This window comes from Calliphora vicina, chromosome 4 (assembly GCF_958450345.1).
Source record: "Calliphora vicina chromosome 4, idCalVici1.1, whole genome shotgun sequence".
NCBI classification, from domain to species: Eukaryota; Metazoa; Arthropoda; class Insecta; order Diptera; family Calliphoridae; genus Calliphora; species Calliphora vicina.
In genome coordinates, this window is record NC_088783.1 from 24,165,205 (window position 1) to 24,187,460 (window position 22,256).

Below are 22,256 nucleotides of genomic sequence, written 5' to 3' on the forward strand. Positions count from 1 at the left end.
TTTTTCAGTATCTTTATTTATTAAGTCTATCCGATAATGTTTGTTGTAATTTATTTGTTTAAGAAAAAAAACAACAACAATTTGAATAGAAATAGAGAATAGGAATCAAACAATAACAAATTAAAATCCAACTTGATTTTATTTTAATGACAATTTATTCAATTACAATCCAAGGAGCTTTACAAATTGTAATGATTTGACCAAACTTTAGCTGTCAATTCCTCAAATAACTTTTATTTTATGAATAAAAGTTATTTCAGAAAGTGATACTAAGTCGATCAGTATTTTTTAAGGTGGGTGTTAGACCAATATTTTTGGGCGTTATACACATGTGCACAAACGCATAATACCCTCCCCAATATGGTGGTGTAGGGTATAAAAATTTCGGTTTGAGTAAAAAATTCTAAAAAAAACAAAGCAACGATTCTCGAAGCTCCTTATTTGTGTAACCCTACATGTTTCTTAAATACTTACAAAGTTTTTTTTACTATCACACGGTAAATAACGTCGCAGTTGGCATTTTTCTAAAAAAAAATCAGTTTTTGGAACACATATTTCCCGTTTTAAGAATTTTAGTATTTTAAAATAATTTAAGGACATTAAGTCTATATTAGTTCCATATTTTGTTATGATATCTTTCTTTAACCTTTAAAATTTTACATGAATTTAAATTTTATATTTTTCTCATGGACAATCACAATATTTGCTGAATTCACTACAATTTGTATCGTGTATCTTGTATTAAATACAATTTGTGTTTATTAGTTTGTGAACACCCATTGTATATTGTATGAATGTTTTTGAAAGCGTAGCATGTATAACAAGTAGACCGACTATCATTTTTTTCAAATAACTATCTCACATATACGGGTACTATGTGTGCTCAGAAAAATTTATAGCTGTAAACCAATACAACTTTTTAAAAACATACAAAATAAAAGTGTATAAGTGTATTTAATTTGTGTATGAAAATTTCCAACAACAAGCTTACACTATTGTATTTGAATTCAATAATACACTCGATACAATGATACAAGGGGTTTTGTGAATTCGGCAATTATAATTTTTTTTAGTTTTTAAGGTAAAACGTCCCAAAAATTTATAAAATTTTTTAATTTTAATAAAAAGTCAATCCTCAAGTCCTAAGGTTTTCACTAATATTAAATACTTATATCAAAAGCCTTTAGTTACTCCTCAGAAGTTCCACAAACTATGGCCCCTTTGAAAAATTTGTACGTTTTTTCATATATTGCATGCAAAACGTGATATATCCAAATTTTCTTTTAAGTCAGTATGTTTTTGAATTCAAAAGTTACATTTAATATGTATTTCCTACTAGGTTTATTTAATGTTTCGTTTTAAATTAAATTCTTAAAACAATACAACGAAGCAGGCCAGTTGTGGCTTATTTCTGATTGGTTGACAATCATTGTAAGTGGAAAAAGTTTATTTTCTATTACTTAAGTTTGTACTGCCATACATTCTTACAATACCATTTTTATATTTTCTTTGTTTTTATTAATTTTATCTTCAGTTTACCTCTTTTCATTCTAAAGCTAAAGTTGTTGTTCCATTTAAGTAGATACACAATAACAACTTGCCACAGTGGCAAAAGTTGCATGAAAAAGCTACAGAGATAGTAGAAATATATGTGTATTAGCAATAACAACAACTATAACAATAATAATGTTACATTATAATGATGTCACATCTGTTTGTACAAAATTTAATTCGCTTCAGTGGTAAATGTCATAAACCAGGACATTTTGCAATTGTTGTCCAGTAGTAGAGAGTAAAGTAGAGGAGTAGCAACACCAACAATGACAAAAATAATATTCTACATAATTTACTAAAACAATACAAGTTGGGAGGTTAAACAAATAGCGGTTGTAATCCCCCCTCACCATCATCATCTTTGGTCCCTCTATTTATGAGGGTTTTCAATACAACATATCTATTTCTACTGCTACCGAAACATGTGATACTTATTGCAAATAATAGTGGATTGTTGTAAAATTTGTTTTTAAACTAAACCAACTACAACTGTAGGGCATCAGTTAAATTCTGTAGGCTTTGTTTTTCTGCTGCTAGAGACAGAGTTGTAAAGGAATTAAGTGTTTTGGAGGAAGTGGCAAAACAAGAAATAAATTTGTTTAGATAACACAGGGCAACAAAATCAAAAAAAAATCAGAGGCTTTTTAAACCACTACAAGATTTTGATGTATTGTGGTTACAGTAGTACAAATATGGTCCAAATTTTAAATTCTATGGAAAAGTTTTTTTTTAATTTTTTTTTCTAAAATTGCGAATTTTTGTGGATTTTTCTCCACATAATTTTTGATAACTCAAAAAGGGTTAGTCCGATATTACTGAGATAAACATGGATGAACATAAAATTTACATAACCTTTCATCTGTTTATATATTGCGTTTTAATCGGCTAAGTAGTTTCGGAGTTACAATAACAAATTGAAGGAAAAAATATATTTTTTATGTGAAAATAGCTAATTTTTTTGTTTAAAAAAACTCATGAAAAATTAAAACTTCAGAAATGGTTCAGGTTTATTACATTATCACAAACTCACATATAATGGCAATAAAATGAGATATCGATCATAAAAATCGATGGCTTTTTTTCGAATTTATTCACAATTAAGTGATTTGCTCATTTTCACAAAATTTTACTTTTTTGTTTGATATATATAAAATTGGAACTTTTCCAAGTTTACTTCAATAATATCGGACTAACCCTTTTTGAGTTATCATAAATTATGTGGAGAAACATCTACAAAATGTTTTATTTTAAATTTTTATAATATAATAAGCATTTTATATTTAAAATTACATATATTGTGCATAAATTGAAGTTTTACACATAAAGTGTGTAAAGTAATTCAAACGTTTAATATACAAATTGTCAAAATTTTATTTCTAAAAAAAACAAAAATCATTTATTATAAAAAAAATATTTGAATTTACACACAACATGTATTTTTACCCTAATTATAGAAGGAGAAAAGTTTCCTACTATTAATGTAGGAAATTTACATGAAAATTTATTAGAGTGTAGTATTCCATAACTACATATGTAGGTACCGTGAAATAGCTCCCAAATGAAATAACTCCCCACGAAAAGATGAAATAACACCCAACAAATTTTTCATACAACTTAGGACTTATTTCATTATGAAACAACTCCTAACGCATAGGGAGTTATTTCATAATTTTTTGTTGGGAGTTATTTCATAATGCAATAACTTCCAATGAAATTTTTGTTATGTTTTATTTCATTTTATTTTGGTAATTCGGAGTTATTTCACTGTATTGGGAGTTGTTTCATTTTTGTTGGGTTCTACTTTGCAAAAGCTGAACCCATAAATATCCTCTGGGGTTTATCAAGATCTGACTTCGCTCAGAAAAGTTTTTTGCATTGACGGCCTTTGGCCGGGCGCTAAGGTTTTCTCCTCTGGGGTGTATCAAAAACCGGCTTCGCTCAGAAAAAATCCTTTTTACATCGTCGGCCTTTGTCAGGTTGCAACGATTTCTTAATCTGGTGCGAAATGAAAATCAGCTTTCTGAAATATTATAAACCCTTTCTGTAATGAAAGAAATCTTTTCTGAGCGAAGCCAGATTTTGATACAATTTTTGAAAAAAATGTTCCTTTTTTTAGATTACATAAATAAATTGCTTCGGATTGGGAATTATTTCATTTCTATTGGGATTTATTTCATTGGGAGTTATTTCGCTTTTTTGGGAGTAATATATTTAAAATTATGAAACCGCCGATTATTGGGAGTAATTTCATTTTACCCTTTGGTAGTTATTTCATTTTTCAAGTTTGGGAATTATTTCATTTTTGATGGGAGTTATTTCATTTGGGAGCTATTTCACGGTACCACATATGTATGTTATCAGAGATCTTCGGCAGCATGTTTGTTCTTCTTATATCAATCGAGCTGTAAAGATAGTCTTCCTTTTATACTCTATTTCTGGCATACCAACATCGGTGGTAGGTAATATTTCCAATGTTTATGCGCGATTCCCTTCGCAGCAAATCGGTAATGTTATTGATTTCCATGCGGCCAATTTACAAAAACTCACAGATCTTGACAAATTCTTCCTGACCGCCGATGCTATTGAAAAACTGAAGGCTGATCTACATGAAATATAAGTATTCCTTTATATTGTTTACTGAAATATTTATATAATTTTTTTTTATTAATTTGTCTCTGTTCACATATTTTTTATAATAAATTTTATTGTATCGGTATTGATGTTTTATTATGTAGAAACAAAATTTTTGACAATTAATATATTACTCGTTTTAAGTAAGTACGATTACACACTTTTTGTGTAAAACTTTCATTTACATACAATATATGTAATTTTAAAGTTAAAATGCCTATTATATTATAAACATGTTTAAAATTATTCAAATTACTATACTTTGTATATACTTTTGCAGATAAAAGTATGCAACACATTTCGATAAACATATTGTGCTTAAATTTCCGCATTTTCTGTAATTTTACACGAAAACTTACTCGCTTTATGGTAGTAATTTTACATGCATTTTTTAGAGTGTAGTTTCATATTGAATCTGCAAAGTCAGTCTGTTAGAAAAATAGTTAGGCACCAAAATGTGAGGAAAGCGATTTTTAACATTGCACAAAAACATGCTCAGATTGTTTGAATGCTAATGTAGAGAATTTAAAAAGCATAAATTATCAGGGACATTAAATACGGTTACCCAGAAAATTTGAAATCAAAGACTCTCTATGTTAGAGACAAAGGGGATCTATACTGATTTATACGAATAGATTCGTATTGATGTTTTCTTTCAGAATTTATGGTGATATTAAAAAATGATCTCAACTCCACAGGTTAACAGTTATTTTTCAATGTCAAAATAAAAGTTTGCATAAAACTCTTAAAAAGAGAGTTTTAAATAGCCTTCATAAATTAATTTGAGGAGTTTTATATTTCCCGTCATAAAATAAAAGTCATTCAAGGATTTTTATTTTTTCCATCATAAAATAAAAGTAATTTGAGGAGTTTTATTTTTCCCGTCAGAAAATAAAACTCTTCTCATTTATTTTTGATTTTTTTCAGTATCTTTCTTTGTTGAGTCTATCTGATATAATGTTTGTAGTAATTTATTTGTTTAAGAAAAAACAACAACAATTTTTATAATAGGAATCAAAAAATAACAATTAAAATCCCATTTTATTTTAATGACAACGTATTCAATTGCAATGCTAGGTGCTTTACAAATGATCTGAACAGCGGCAAGCTTTACATAAAATGAGTTTTATTTTTGACGGAAAAATAAACTCTTGAAGTAATTTTTATTTTATGACGGAAAAAATTAAACTCCTCAATTGAGTTTTTTTCTGACAGGAAAAATAAAACTCCTCAAATGAGTGTTTTTTTATGACGGCTATTTAAAACTCTTTTTTTAAGAGTTTATTTTTACGTTGAATAATAACTGTTTTAGATGGATTTTTATTTTTAAAGTTACAAAATAACTTTTTTTATATCACTTATAACCAAAATTGTATCATCTTAAAACACTCACAGCCCTTTCCCATTTGCCACTATTTTAGTACACATTTGAAATAGCAATCCTTTAAATATATGCATTTGGTTTAATAATAGAGTTTAGTTTTAGTTTACACAGCAGCAGTTGTATGTTTTAGTAAACGATGTATGTGCAAGTTGTAGTAGTTGTATTAGTAGTAGAAATAGTTCAGGGTATGTAAATATTTTTGTTTAAATTTTGTAACCGTTGAAAATATCCTTTGGTCAGAGGGTTTTGGTTTTGTATTAACGTTGGATTTCAACACACATACATACATATATGTATACATAGGTAGTAGTATTAGTTTAGTAGCTGTAGTAGTAACTAGTTGCCATAGTTTACACATGTAAATAGTTGTATGTATATTTACTGGTATGTATATCTAAATGTTTGCATCAAGTATTAGTGTCTATAACAAACAAATAGACAGACATACGGATGGACGGACGGATGGTTGGACAGACAGACCAGGGCAGCAGGCAGGCATTCATTTGGAAAGTTTGTCGTGCAATTGGCAATTATTTTGCCATGGTCATAAATCTGTCTTTCAGTAAATAAAGTCCTGTTTTTGTACGTCTGTCTGTCTATTTTTCTCTCTTTTTTCACTTTTTTTTTGTAATACTCTGCTGTGTATTTGTTGCAAATATAAATTGTAGTACTTGTAGTTTTTATGGCAAATGTTGTAAAGTTAGCTGAAGCGTTAAATAATGGCCAGTTTTATTAAGTGGTGGACATGGTTTAATGATAAAAATAATATAATAAATTTAATAATATTGATTTAAATATAAAGATAAACATGTTTAAAATATAAAAAAAAGAAATCCATTTCAATTTTATTGCATGGCATTGAACTTTGAGTGCAACAAAGTAAGAACAATATTTTATAAATTCAGCTATAATTCTAGGGGTTAACCAAGGGAAATATAAAGGTGCTTTCATTAACTATTATTGGATTTATATTATTATTTTTTATTGCTAAAAAGTGAATTATTTAAATTAAATTTAAAAATTTTAAATTTTTATTTATTTCATAAAATAATGTAACATATTTTGTTTGTCATAAATAACACTGACAATGGTATATTAGATTATTTAACAAGGTTGTTTGTATATTTGTTCTTAAACTTCATCAGCATATTTTAATAAAGGCTTCATTTGACTATGTGATGATATAAATTATGAACTTCCACATATAACCTTCTCTTATCATCTTTCTTGCACTGCCAGTGCATCTACGGATAAATGTCAGTCTCTAGAATAATGCATTTTATTTTATAGTAAAATAATACAATTTAACAAACATACAAATTCTACCCAGTAAACAAGAAAACCTAACATCTTATATACCCTTCACCAAATTATACTTCAAAATAAAAATTTCAAATATTTTTAGGTAAACAAAATTTATTTTTTTTAATTTTTTGGAAAAATTTTTTTTTTAATTTTTTTAATATTTAGCGAAAAAAAACTTTTGGTGAAAAAAAAATCGGGTAAAAAATATTTTTTTGTATAAGTTTGACCCATTGTAGGTCCAACTTATACAAACTTTAAATATTTTTAGGTGAACAAAAATTATTTTTTTCCAGTTGTTTTTTTCATTCTTTTGAAAAATTTTTTAAATTTGAATTTTTTTTTTTGATTTTTTAATATTTAGCGAAAAAAAATTTTTGGTGAAAAAAAATTCGGGTAAAAAATATTTTTTCCGATTTTGACCTATTTTGACTACGTCGTTGCAAAGGTCTTTGTAATATCTATCATTAGATATCCATATTGTCTATATTAATGACTCAGTAATCCAGATATAGGTAAAACAAGTAAGAGAGCTATATTCGGCTGTGCCGAATCTTATATACCCTTCACCAAATTATACTTTAAAATAAAAGTTTTAAATATTTTTAGGTAAACAAAATTTAAATTTTTTTCCAGTTGTTTTTTCGAAATTGTTTTTTAAATTTTTTTTTAATTTAAAAAATTTTTTTTTAGTTTTTAAATTTTTTTTTTAATATTTAGTGAAAAAAAATTTTATTGAAAAAAAAAAAAATTGGGTTAAAAAATATTTTTTCCGATTTTGACCCATTGTATGTCCAACTTACTATGGTCTTATATACGTCGTTGCACAGGTCTTTGAAATATCTATCATTAGATATCCATATTGTCTATAATAATGATTTAGTAATCCAGATATGGGTCAAAAATAGGTCAAAAATCTAGGTTGTCCTGGTTTTTTCTTTATATCTCAGCCATTTGTGGATCGATTTGCTCGATTTTAAATAGCAACCAAGCCGGAAGAATCGGTGATATTGATGTATCATTCGTGTAAGTAAGTTATTTGGGGGCTTCAGAAAGTTGATTTCAACACACAGACGGACAGACGGACTGACGGACATGGCTATATCGACTCCGCTATCTATAACGATTCAGAATATACATATATACTTTGTGGGGTCGCAAATGAAAAATGTATAAATTACAAACGGAATGACAAACTTATATATACCCTTCCCACTCATAGTGAAGGGTATAAAAATAGGTCAAAAATCGAGGCTGTCCTGGTTTTTCTTTATATCTCAGCCATTTGTCGACCGATTTTCTCGATTTTAAATAGCAACCGAGTCGGAAGAACTCCGAATATTGATGTACGAATCGTGTATGTAAGATATTTGGGGGCTTCGGAAAGTTGATTTCAACAGACAGATAGACGGACATGTCTTAATCGACTATCGGCTATCTATAAGGATCCAGAATATATATACTTTATAGGATCGGAAAATTATATTGTGGAAATTACAAACGGAATGACACGAAGGTGAAGGGTATAAAAAGTGAGAAATAAATCAGTAACTAAACTGTTAGTCCGCTTGGAATGAAATTTTACATGCGCAAAGAAGTTTTATATTTGGACCTCATGGGTCCACCAGAGGCGCGACCAGTGGTCCCCAAAGGTGGACACCTCGGGTATGTTAAATTTTTAATACGATCCCATTTTATCGTTTGTGTTCCGATTTCATCTCCTTGTCGAGCACTACAAAAAAACCTTATTATTATCTCTTATAGCTTAGTAGTTATTCGCATTTGAAAATTAAATGTTCTACATATTTACCCATCCTACTCAAGTGTTTTGATAACAGCGGGTCCAAATATCTCCCGATTTTCTCTATTTTTCTTTTGTTGGACTAACATCAAATGTATATGTAACATCAAATATATTTTTCGCTAGTTTTTTGGAAAAAAGTATTTTTTTATGTTATCTAAAAAAATTTTAAGAAGATGTATTTCTATTTTTGAGTTCTAAACAAAAATTTGATACAGAGGGAACCAGGTCTATCAAAAAAAGGCTTTTTTAATTTAAAATTCTAGTTTAGGGTATAAATTCTGAAATCGCATAGTCGATATCAAAATATATAGTAACCCACTTTAGATGGTATGTTCTTAACCTTCGCTTTACCAATACCCACCCGGGTGACAACATCGATTTTATTGGTTTAATATTCTTTTTAATTTTGTTTCGATTTAAATGAAATATGTACTCACTGAACAAATTCTAGAGTTCTATAGAATTTAATAGAACCATTTTAAACTTTTTATAAGGTTTTTTCAATTTTTTAAAATTTCGTTCGTCGCATATATTTATAGAAGTGTAGTGTCACCCGGGTGGGTATTGGTAAACCATGTACATAAAAAACCTTTGGTAAAGCGAAGGTTAATTATTTTGTAAAGGGTTCCAAAAATCTAAAAAAATCCATTTTTGCGATTTTTCTAATCTTTTTTGGGCATTGCGGGATTCCTGATAATAAATTTCAAAATTTGTTTTTAGTTTTTCATTTTCAATAGAAAAATCTATATAACTGTAAAATTTCATTAATAAATATTCATAAATAAAAATTAAATTTCAATTTGAAAAATTTCTATTTTTGCAAAAACTCAATAAAAAACATTTTTGTAATATTTTTCAAAAAAGTATTCCATGCCTTTTTTAAATGTCAAAAGTTACATATATATTTTTGAAAGGTAGACAAAATCCCCTATCCAGTGATATATAACATGTCTTGAGTTTTTTTATGTGGCAAATTAATTAGGGAAAACTTAACATCTCGCAGAGAATGATGTTTTATTTTAGAATTTACTTTAAAATTATTTGCTGGGTAAATAATAACAATGGATTCAAATATAAATACACATATGTATGTAGAAATGTATTTATTTTGGACATTATGCAGTATTTTTGCACATTGCAATAACTGTCTGTGTATGTCTGGCAGCAACTGAATGTAAATGAAAATTTATGTCACAAACATCAGTAAAACTGGCTACAAAACATATATCTACTACGTACTATAACAGTATGTGCAACAGAATGTATAACTATATACCGAACATTTATGCCTGCTATACATGCAGGGTACTATTGTTCAACATTACGCACCCGACTTTTAGTTTGACACTTTACTTAACTGGCACTTTAGGATAAGAACAGGAAAAAAATTATTACCGAACTTGACACACAACTAATGTTTTTTTTTAAAACTCTCTGCTCCAACACGACTTTATATACATACATATGTATATATTTGTTGGTGTGATGTGAAAATGTACAGCATTAAATGAAAATGACCATTTAAAGCAATTCACACAGAATTTTCCTTATGCTGGCATCCTGGTCTCGAGCTGCTGTTTGCTGCTGTAAATCCTGCCTGAGTGTTTTGCTTCGGATATTAAAAATGAACATAATACATAGTGAGTGGAGAGCTGTTGCCCCTCAAAAAAAAAAAAAAAATGCAACGCAACTCCTACATGATGAATTGTAGAACAATCAGCAGAAAACCAAAAAGTGATATATTGTATTTTTCTGAAAATCATTTTCAGTGTGTTGACTGCAATAAAATATTCATATGCTTCCATTAAAAACAACATACTTGAACATTTTACCACCGTACACGAATGGATTTACAACATCACCAATTGGACACCCATTTTTTTTGTTTGTGTGTGTGGTACAACATACACGAATGGAATATACATACAAATGGCAACATTACTCCACGACTAACAGGCTTAATATCCCGACTCAGACACACTTAACACAATCAGACAAACTACAGGTTGGTAAGTAAAAATTCTGAATTCGTTTGAAAGTGTTATAGGGTTTGCAAATTGGAGTGTTTTTAGAGTGAAAATAATTTTAATAAAACCCGAAATTTGTTGAGGAAAAAGGTAAAATTTAAGTATAGAATTCGATCTTGTTCATATGAGTTTTGCGTGCACGCTACAGTGCTGATGGGATAAACGTAGGTTGTTGGAATAAACGGTAGTGCTAAACGTTTTTTTTGCTTCGAAATTGTCGAATTTTGTACCAACGAATCATCATTTACGGGAAGTTTTGCTCTACTTCTTTAATTTGAAAAAAGTGCCTCTGAAGCACATGTTCTTCGTCGGTTTCAACGTGCGGGAGATGGTTTGTGCGGTTCAGAAGCGGTGATTTTGACACGAATGATAAAGATCACCCAGGACAGCCAATTTGGAGGCATTACTCTATGAAGAAATTGGGTACCATTCGAATTGAAGCCGAGAGACCTTGAAAGACGATATTGTATATCTGAAATGCTGATTGAACGCTATAAAAGAAAATAATTTTAGCACCGAATCATTACTTGCCATGAAAAATGGATATGTTACAATAAGAGATCGTATGTGAAACCCGGTCAACCAGCCGAATCGACTGCAAAGGCAAATACCTTTGGCGCTAAGGTAATGCTCAGTATTTGATGGGTCCAAAAGGGTCCTATTTATTAAGAGCTACTGAAATCTAGCCACACCATCACAGGGAACCTGTACCGAACTTAAGTAGTTCGTTTAAAGCGAGCATTGATCGAAAAACGTCAGAATATGCGGCCAGACATGAAACCACAATATTCCATCATGTCAAAGCTCGGCTACATGTTGCAATACCCGTGAAAAAGTATTTAGAATGAAGTGGTTAAGGAAGTTTTGCCTCATCCGTGTCCCGTTCGACTTCTATTTGTTTAGATCGATGCAGAACGCTCTATCTGGGATACTCTTCTCTTTGGGATATTGGCTTGATTCGTTCTTGGCCTTAAAAGATGAGCAGTTCTTTGGCTCGGAATCCATATGTAGCCAAGAAATTGTCTAACAATGATCAATACTTTGAATAAAAGCTAAAAATTTAAAAAATACTGAATTTTTTTGAATTTAAAGGAAATTTTTCTTAAATTTTGAAATTACTGTATAAAACACACCATCAAAAATATTGAATTTGTCAATCCGTTTGTAACATATCGAAACATAATAAGATTCTTAGACGATTTAGCTATTTCCGGCCATCTATCTGCATGTTAAAAAGGAGCTAGCTGGCTGAAATTTTCCACAAATACTCTCTGTTGAGAATTTTTGTTTGGTATTGAAAATCGGCGCATGATTTCACCTAGTCCTCATACAAATGTCGCCCGGAATACTGTTTGGGCAGTCACAAATATGTTGATTATGCTGCAATCCTGATAAAATTTAGTACAAATCAGTTCATAATTCTCTGAAATTATACTGTAAAGTATGGTGCAAATCGAGCAACATTAGTCGCTATTCCTCTAATCACTACAAGGTGCACTTCTGAATATGACTTGAAAATTTATAATTTTCTTATAATAATTAATATCGTGATGAAATTGGACATAAACAAGTTTTGTATGAACTTGAATCTTTCTATCAACTTTTGTGAGGATCGGTCCATAATCGTTAACATCAGAAAAATATTTTATTGTCACATATTAATATAACTTACTTATTTATCATGACTTTATATTACTTTTCACAAACATCTAGTTGTGCAAAATTTATAATAAAAATATCCATCTAAAGTATACTAATCTGCTCAGGATCACTTTCAGAGTCGAATGTTGGTATTCAAACAAGTTTTATATCAAAAGAAAACTGTTTATAATCATATAGTTGGTGTAGGGTATCATATGATCGGGCTTTACTGAATATAATATTCCTACCACCAACAAAAAAGACTTACACCGATTTTTGTACATTATTTAATGAAAATTTAATAAAACTGTAAAATAATTTTGATAAAATCTTTTGATGTACGCATTTGAAGATTCATTTTAATCATTTGGAATAATGTGGCCACGTTTTATTCATTAAAGAAAATCCACTTTCATAATAACGACACAAATTTGCAAACCCTTAACGAAATTGCGCTATAAAAATTGTTATATAAAACGATTACATACCGTTGTACATGACTCGGCAGAGTATGTAAAAAAGCCATGAAAATCGTTGAAAATTTGGTGGGAGTTAACACAACACAAAACACAACAAATGTTTTAAATGTTCGCCAGCGATATGAACCAACGACAACCAAACATATGAAATCACATAGAGAATGTAGAAAGAAACACATGTGAATGTGACACAACTGTGGCTTGTAAAGCTCAAGTTCAACACTTTGCTCCTACTCACACACAAACACACACACTTGCAACATACTACACGCAAGAAAAGTTAAACAAAAAAGGCAATACAAAAAGCTACAAGAAGGATGTATGTAATGTGTAACACTTGGAAAAAGTTAGCAACAGTCAGACATACACTCACACACATACAACTTGACAATGAAGTGACAGTCACTCACGAAGAAACTACGCACTGGAGGGAATGTGAGTGAGAGTATGAATGTATAAAACGAAAGAACGTTGAACAAGTATTAACATACATTTCCGGTATAATTCTTTTTGAGCTTGTACAATTTCCATTCCTATTTTTGGTTTTAAATCTGTGTATATGTGATTGTAACTGGTATCCTTTGCTTTACAACAAGCTGCTTTTGCTACATTCAACTGGCTTTTGTCATTTGATTGTGATGTATGAGCGGCGGTAAACAGTGGCACGTTATTGAATTTACTTGCATATGTCAGTGATAATTGCTTTATTGTTAAAGACGGTTTCAAAAACAATCTCATACGTATAAGATTGTATAATATTTTTCTTCGATTTCTTCAACACAGCTTGTCTATACTTCTTATACATTTGTATATATGTATATGAGGAAAATCAAAAGTTTCGGAGAATCGTTGAAACTGAATTCAGATGGCTTGTATTTCGAAATGAAAATAACACAGGCCAACAGCAAAAAAAGGCTTGAATAACCACTATATAAATTTGATGCATCATGGATACCTACACGCAGAGAAAAAATATAATTGGGCATGGTTACTGTAACCATTTATATAGTGTTACAAGATTTTTAACTATATCATAGTCACAGTAACCATTTACATGATTGTGGTAACCATAATATGGTTATCTTACGATTCACATGATTGTCTCAACCATATATATGGTTACAGTAAACATATATATGTTTGTGGCAACCATATTTATGATGAATAATTTTATCATAATATGTTGTTCTCAGATTATCATAAGCCTTAAGCCGAGAGCACCATAATATGATAAGTCCTTCATCATATAAATGGTTGTCACAAACATATATATGTTTACTGTAACCATATATATGGTTGAGACAATCACGTGAATCGTAAATTAACCATATTATGGTTACCACAATCATGTAAATGGTTACTGTGACTATAATATAGTTAAAAAACTTGTAACAATATTGAAATGGTTACAGTAACCATGCCCAACTATATTTTTTCTCTGCGTGTAAGTACAAATTTTAAATTCTATGGAGAGGTTTTTTTTAAAAAAATTTTAAGTAGACTTGTGATTTTTTTTAAAAAGATTCTCCAAATAATTAATGATTTTTTGTTACAATTTTGTGAAAATGAGCGAATTCACTTAATTATGAATAAATTCAAAAAGAATAAATCGATTTTAATAATCAATATCCCATTTTGTTGCCATTATATGTAGCTTTATGATAAAGCAATAAATCGGAACAATTTCAGCTTTTTTCGATTTTTCATGATTTTTTTTAAAACAAAAAAAATTCATATTTTCACGTAAAAAATATATTTTTTGCTTCATATTGTTATTATAATTACGAAACCACTGAGCCGACAATCATTCAAAAGAAGAACATTAACTACTTAGTTTTATGTATATCACACAAAAACTAATATTTTGTGAAAATGATTCAATTCACTTAATTGTGAATAAATTCGAAAAGAACCCATCGATTTTTATGATCCATATCTCATTTTGTACCTATTACATGTAGCTTTGCGATAAATCAATAAATCTAAACAATTTCTGCTGTTTTAGATTTTTCATGATTTTTTTAAAACAAAAAAAAATTATATTTTTTGCTTGAAGTTGTTATTATAACTCCGAAACTACTGAGACGATTGAAACGCATTATATGTGTGAAAATTTGTACATAGCATGGGGAAAATGTTTTCATATAACAGCATAACAGCATTTAAGGTTATATAAATTAAAGTTTATTTTAATAATATCGGTCTAACCGCTTTCTAACTTAGGGATTAAATTCAACATAACTTTCATCAATTCTGGCGTGGAGGTAATATTTTTGAGATGATTTTTTTGGAATGAATTTTCAAGATGATTTTTTTGGGAAGAATTTTGAATATGATTTTTATCAAGAATTTGAGTTTGCTTGTAAAATGGGAAGCAAGATGATTTTTTTTGATGAATTTCGAGAGAAAATGTCTATAAAAATAATTTTAAGTAGACCTTTTTCATTTCGAAACCGGTTATTTTTTTAACACACACTTTTAAAACAAAAACTCGTGTTTTGAATTTGCCTGTTTTTGGACACTTTAATGTTCCCTTGGTTCCTATAAGGAACAATTCATCGCCATTCTGGTTTATTCGTTGCAAGCTTCTTGATTTCACCTCAGATTTTTCTTGAGAAGGATGTGCCGGATACACTCATTCAAATACGATTATAAAGAACGATTTATATTTATATATTGTTATAGTTTATCAAAATATAGAAAAATTTCTTAAAAATCGTCACACTGTGCCAAAATAGATAGATGTCTGTGGTTGTTTGACTATATGTGCTAGTGTTTGCTCTTTATGCTGTATTATTTCGTAAAGGTCTAGTAAAAAGGACTCAAAGTCATCTGATACACCCTGGTTTTTCAAAATGTGACATTCAAATGTTGAATCCTTTCTATATACTTTGTATGTATGTATGTGTGTATATTTGTTTGTAATAGTGATGGTACTTTGCAAACACACATGTTCTTGTTTAACCCATTCATTTTACTACTTTCGTTTATTTTTGTCTTTTCTATGGTCCTTTAACAATCACAATAGTATCACATGTAAGCTGACATAGATGTTCATGCGGAGACAGAGATTTTAAAGAGTTTAATAAATATGTTTTAAAAGAAAAATAGTAAACTATTAGAGTTACTAAACTCTAATAGTTTAAACTCTATTGCTTTTTTAAAGTTGTTGAAAATAAAACCTGAAAGCGGACTGCAGTTGGATTTAGCATTTCCGATTTTAATTTACCACAGTTATTGTGAATTGCAATTAAATATAAAACATCTTATTACTTGACAGAAAATAATGCCTTAATTCCCGTTTAAGAATTTTAAAAATTTAATTTTTTTATTTATGACTTTGGAGTTTTTACCCCCTGATATTGACCTTTGAGGTCAAAGGCAATTAAAGGCAATATCATCATTTTTAGCCGAAATCAAAATTGAAGTTGTACTTTGTACAGTTCATAAGTTATAGGCAATAATGTGCGTACACTTAAAAGTATTGTAGTTGTTTTTTTTTCAATATTCAAGTCGTCAAAGTTTGGGTTGAATCATGGTTAAAGTCGCGATTAATTGATTTTTTAGAATTAATATTTATTTATTAAATTTGGTACCGTGTAAAAGTAGACAAAATTCTACGTCACTAATAGCTAAAATCTTCTTTCTAGGTTGCATACTTTTTCTGCAGTTACTGTCAAAGTGGATAAATTTTTAGTATTTTTAGATAAAGTGATAAAAATTTAAATTAAACACAATTAAAATTTTTTTTTCTTGTTTAACACATTTAAAAGCTATTTTTTCCGATGGAACCATCAACTTTAGATATTTGAGTATATGAATAAGAATCTTTTATTTAGATTTTTTTTGGAAAAGTATTTTTAATTTTTTTTTTCAGAATTTTCCAAATTTAGAGTATTTTTAATTTTTGATGGAGAATAACTAAATATGTTTGTAGTTGTTTGTTTTGAAACTATATAATAAAAAAAGTACAACATTTAGGCTTTTATTTTAACAAAAAAATGTTGCGCATGTTTGCGCGCCTTTCTTTAAATTAAGATTTTATTTTTTAGCTGCACTGTGGCGGAAATGAAAAACTGGAAATAAACGAAAAAAATGGAAATAAATCTGTAAATTCTAAACGTATTATCCGATTTTAATAATATTACCCATGGCTATAGATGAGGTGTAGTTGAGTTTAAGTTTTGAATTTGGAGTTCAATCACTGACACGCGCCGGAGCATCAAGGCCTCAAAGTGAGTTAACTCGGGATGAGAAAAAACACCTGTTTGGTCAAAGTGTCAAATTTGGAATACCTCTAACTCAGATAGTTCTTGACCGATCTTGTTGAAAAATTGTATATAAATTACTATCCAATAGGACTATCTTTTTTCAATGGACTTGAAAATTTTTTCTTTTGTGAAAATTTATTTATAAATCTTTAAAAAAAATATATAGAAAAAATCTAACATTATTGCCTGAGTTAAGCGTAACTTTGGATGCGATTCAACCCACTGTGCGTCATATCAATGGACATGCAAGGATTTCCAATGTTGTGATAAGCAAATATCTTAGGAAAATATTGTTGTAAACCATAAATAGTATTTTTCTGTCCATTAAAAATTAACCATTTTGTGTATTTGGGATCAGAATTGGCCAAAATTTATTTTCAAATTAAAAAGGATTAATTTTAATTTTCATTCAAATTTTCAGCATTTTGTTATGAAGGCTAACAATTTTAGATTTTGGGAGCATCGATTTAGATTTTGAGAAAATAATGAATTCTTTTAATGTCCTTTCAAATAAATATTCATACGTACTTACGTTTGTTTGTTTGTTTGCTGCGGCATGTATGGCATTTCTTTTTTTTTTCTTGCTTTTATACTTTACTCGTTCTCTTTGTGATAATGGTTTTGTAAACGTTCATGTAATAAATCAGTCAAGGGAGTTTTAAGGATATTAATTTCTCTTTAAAGTTGCATTCCGTTGAACTCGTTTCTTTCTCTACCTTTTATGTCCATTGAGCACAAACCCAGCAAAATGTTTTGTTATAAAAATAACAAAACTTGAATATTTCTGTTAATTAATAATAAAATTCGAATTTAAATTAATATTAATATGAAACTAAGGTTGGAAAGAATTAATTCTTAATTCAGTTTTCAAAATTAAATATATATATAACGACTTAATTCCTTGTCTGAATTCCTTAGTAGTCCAAAGGTATAGCTTGAATCATTCAAATCCATTAACAAATAGCTTAATGAAATATGTTGAATAATTCAAATATATTTTCTTCAATTCAAAGCTATTACAAATAAGCTGAAGTAATTTTTTTCAATTCATTTTGTTAAAGATTAAAAACAAAACAAATTCAATGAAGATATATTTTAAGTCAATTTGTATTAGATTTGAATACACAAAAAAATAATCATTCAGGGGTTCAATGAATTCTGTTAGGAATTAATTCCATTACGAGCTATTTTAATTACGAATTATGATTTTAGTGAATTAAGCTCAAATTAAATTATTTAATTCGAAGCTCTTATATGTAGAAAAAACTTTTAATTGATTTATTGATGTATAACTTAAAAAGGGGATTGTTTAATTTTTTTAGCTTTAATTTTGAAACATTTGCACAATATAAATTTATTCAAAGTATTGGCCATTGTTAGTTATGACCTTTTCCAATCTTTCTGGCAACATATGGATACTCGTTTCCAAAGTGAAGTGTATCGCAGAAACAGCGTTCTGCATCTATCGAAACAAATAGTAGTCCGGCGGGGCATGGTCTGGACTATAAGGCGGGTGTGGAAAACTTCCAAACCAAATCATTCTAAATACTTTTTATCAGGTATTATAATATTACGGTTTCATGTCTGTCGTTTTTCGGCTAATGCTCTCTTCAAACGAATCAGTTGAATTCGATAATGGTTCACTGTGATGGTCTGGTCAGATTTCAGTAGCTCATAATAGATAGGTCCCTTTTGCTCTCACCAAATACAGAAAATTACCTTGACCTTGCAGGACTTCACATACGATCTTTTTCGCTTCGGATTAGGCGATCAATCGGAGTGCTTCAGCGGAATTTTTTCAAATTAAAGAAAATTCAACATTTTCGAAAAAAAACTATTTTAGGGTAGGTCAGATTTCAAAATTGTAAACAACTATGGATAGGCAAAGAATTAGGCTTTCATAAAATGTATGCATAAAATGTATATTATTAAAAATTGTGTAAGTTTTTATAAAATGTTTCGCTTTACTTTTTATTTTTTTTTTCGTAATTTTTAAAATTCAACAATAGTTTGAATTTTATTCTATTAAAACCTATTTTGTTTTGCACAGTGTTTTAAAGGCAATTTATATAGACCAAAATGAGACATTAATTGTTAAAATCGATATTTATTTGCAAAAGTTATTGAACTTTTTCGAAAAAAGTTCGAACAAATTTACCTGTAAATTAAAGATTGTACAAATATTTATACCCTACACCACCATAGTGAGGAGTGTATAATGCGTTTGTGCCCCTTTTGAGAAAAATTTAGATTTTGCCAAAAAAAATTCAAAAATTATATATCTTGAGTTACAAAACATTTATTTTGCTATATATCCCACTCGCATCCCACTAAGCGACCAAATAGATCTTAAAGGACAAGACCCAAGCTTTCTTTTGAGCAAAAAAATTTAAAAAAGGGCCCATTTTGGAAAATAAAGTTTGATTTTGAAAAAAAAAAATGAAAAATTGCATGTTTTGAGTTACAAAACATTTATTTTTAAAGATATCCCACTCGCGTCCCACTAAGCCACCAAATAGGTCTGAAAGAAAAATATCCAAGCTTTCTTTTGAGCAAACAAAAATTAAAAAAGGGTCCATTTTGAAAAAAAAAGTCAACAAAGTTTTTGATTTTGCAAAAAAAGTCAAAAATTTCATGTTTTGAGTTACAAAACATTTTTTTTTGATAGATATCAAACTCGCATCCCACTAAGCGATCAAATAGGTCTTCAAGGAAAATATCTAAGCTTTATTTTACGAAAAAAAGGCCCATTTTGAAAAAAAAGTTAAAAAAGTTTTTGAATTCGGAAAAAATGTAAAAAAATTTTTATTTTGTTTTAAATAGTTTTTTTTCGAAAGATTGAAGAAATAGCTATCTAAACTATTTGGAACACATTTTGCTAAGAACAATAGGTAATAAGTTACATGGATGAGAAAAATCACATGTTTGGCCAAAATGTCAAATTTTGACCAACTCTAACTCAGAGAGTTGTGGACCGATCTTGTTGAAAAATTGTATCTGAATTACTATCCAGTAGGTCTAACCTTGGTGTAAATTTCATCCCGAAGACATCGATTTTAAAAGTTGGTTCACTTGACGTGAAATCCCCCATATACAAAATTCATGCCACCAAATTTTGTTAAAATCGGTCCATAATTTGTCATAGCTTACATATAGACCCGCTTCCGAAAATCACTTTAACATGCATAAATCGCTTAAAAATTTTGGTATACACACAAAATTCAACATAGTTAACACGACCTAATTTCATGGTGATCGGTCCATAATTGGTCATAGCTCCCAATTCACTCAAATAGAATAGAAATATAAAATCACTCAAAAATATAAATTATTGAAATTTTAAAAGACACATGATGTTGCTCTTTTACTTAGTGTAGGGTATTATATGATCGGGCTTGACCGCCCATACTTTCTTACTTGTTTTTAATTAAAGGGAGCTTTATTCGGCTATGCCAAATCTTAAATACTCTTCACAAAGTATAATTTTAGATAAAGATTGAAAATATTTTTATTTTCTAAAAAAAATTTTTCTTTGCTGAAAAAAAAATTATATTAATTACAAAAAACTAGTGTAAAGAAAATACAATTTAAAAAAATTGTCTGGTTTTTGTGAAAAAAAAAATTGGGTTAAATAAAATTTTTTCCGATTTTGACCCATTGTATGTCCAAATTACTATGGTCTTTAAAATCGATCATTAAATATCCATATTGTCTATATAATGACTTAGTAATTCGGATATAGATCAAAAATAGGTTAAAAATCTAGGTAGACGTGGTTTTTTGGTTATATCTCAGCTATATATGGGTCGATTTTCTCGATTTAAAATAGCAACCGAATTGGAACTTTAGTGCATATTTTGATGTATGAATCATGTATGTAATTTATTTGGCGGTTACGGGAAGTTGATTTCAACGTATATTCGGACAGGTGGATAGAGGGACAGACGGACATGGATATATCGAGTCCGCTGAATATACAAAAATTTTAAAATTTCAAACGGAATGACAAAATTTGAAGGGTATAATAATAATGATATTACAACTTAATTTGAAATTAAACCTTCTTCAAAAATCTCGCTGGTTTATTGAAAATGTTTGTGTTCTTTTTGTATAAATGTGTATTTTATCCTTTTGACATTCTGCCGTTTTTACCGAGATGTTGTTACTTTTAGATCTGATGTAGCATGTGGAAGGATCTACATACATACATGTGTGTATAAGTATTCTCATGTATGTATATGAAGTGTTTTTGTATGCGTAAATATATTTTGAAGTCAATGTGTATGAGTGCGTATGAGTGTTGTTGTTTTTTTTCTATCTGCTTATGTGTAAATGTGTTAAAGCACCGTACAAGTTTGTGTGTTGTGTAATGCCTCTCGTAAATGTAGTGGGCGTTGAAGGAAAGTGTTGCACATTTTATTTAAAGTTTTTTTTTATTTTCTCATTCTGCCATTCTTTTTTGCTTTTTTGTCAACAATCTGTTACAATTGTTTTAAATTTTTTTTTACAATTATGTTTAACATACATATGTAGATATGTATATGAGTGTGTGGAGAAATGTGAGGGATTTTTTTTGGTTTTCTGTTTGAATAAATTACTGAATTTTGTCGTTGTGCTAAGTAGAAAATAATGTTAATTTATTTATAATTTATCATAATTCCTTTTTGGTCATATGAAAAAAGGGAGTAGTCAACAGGCTATTGAATTATTTTCGTTGTTTGTTTTAAATTTATTGAACTTTATAAGAATTTTTAGAATTAAAATATTAACTTTATATGGATGATGATTTAGTTTACTTATAACAAGGAACTGGAAATTGAGAATTGATTTTCACACTTAATGTTATAGGGACAAATTAAATAATAAATAGCGAATTATTGATTGTAAAGACTACTGTTATGCTTCCGCTGTTTACAAAAGATTTCCACTGTTTAAGGAATAACAACAAACTTTACAGGAGAAGAATTTTTGTAACTTTTTGCATTTTCTAATACAATGTGGGCGATATGCACTTACGCCAAAATTGTTTAAACTATTAAATTGTAGCGGTGCTTGTTGTAGATATTTTCACTTTTAGGGGTTGATATATAACACACATCAAGAAAATCGTAGGAAAATACCAGTTAGAACAATTTCGGTAAAGTAAAATTTTTCAATATAAGA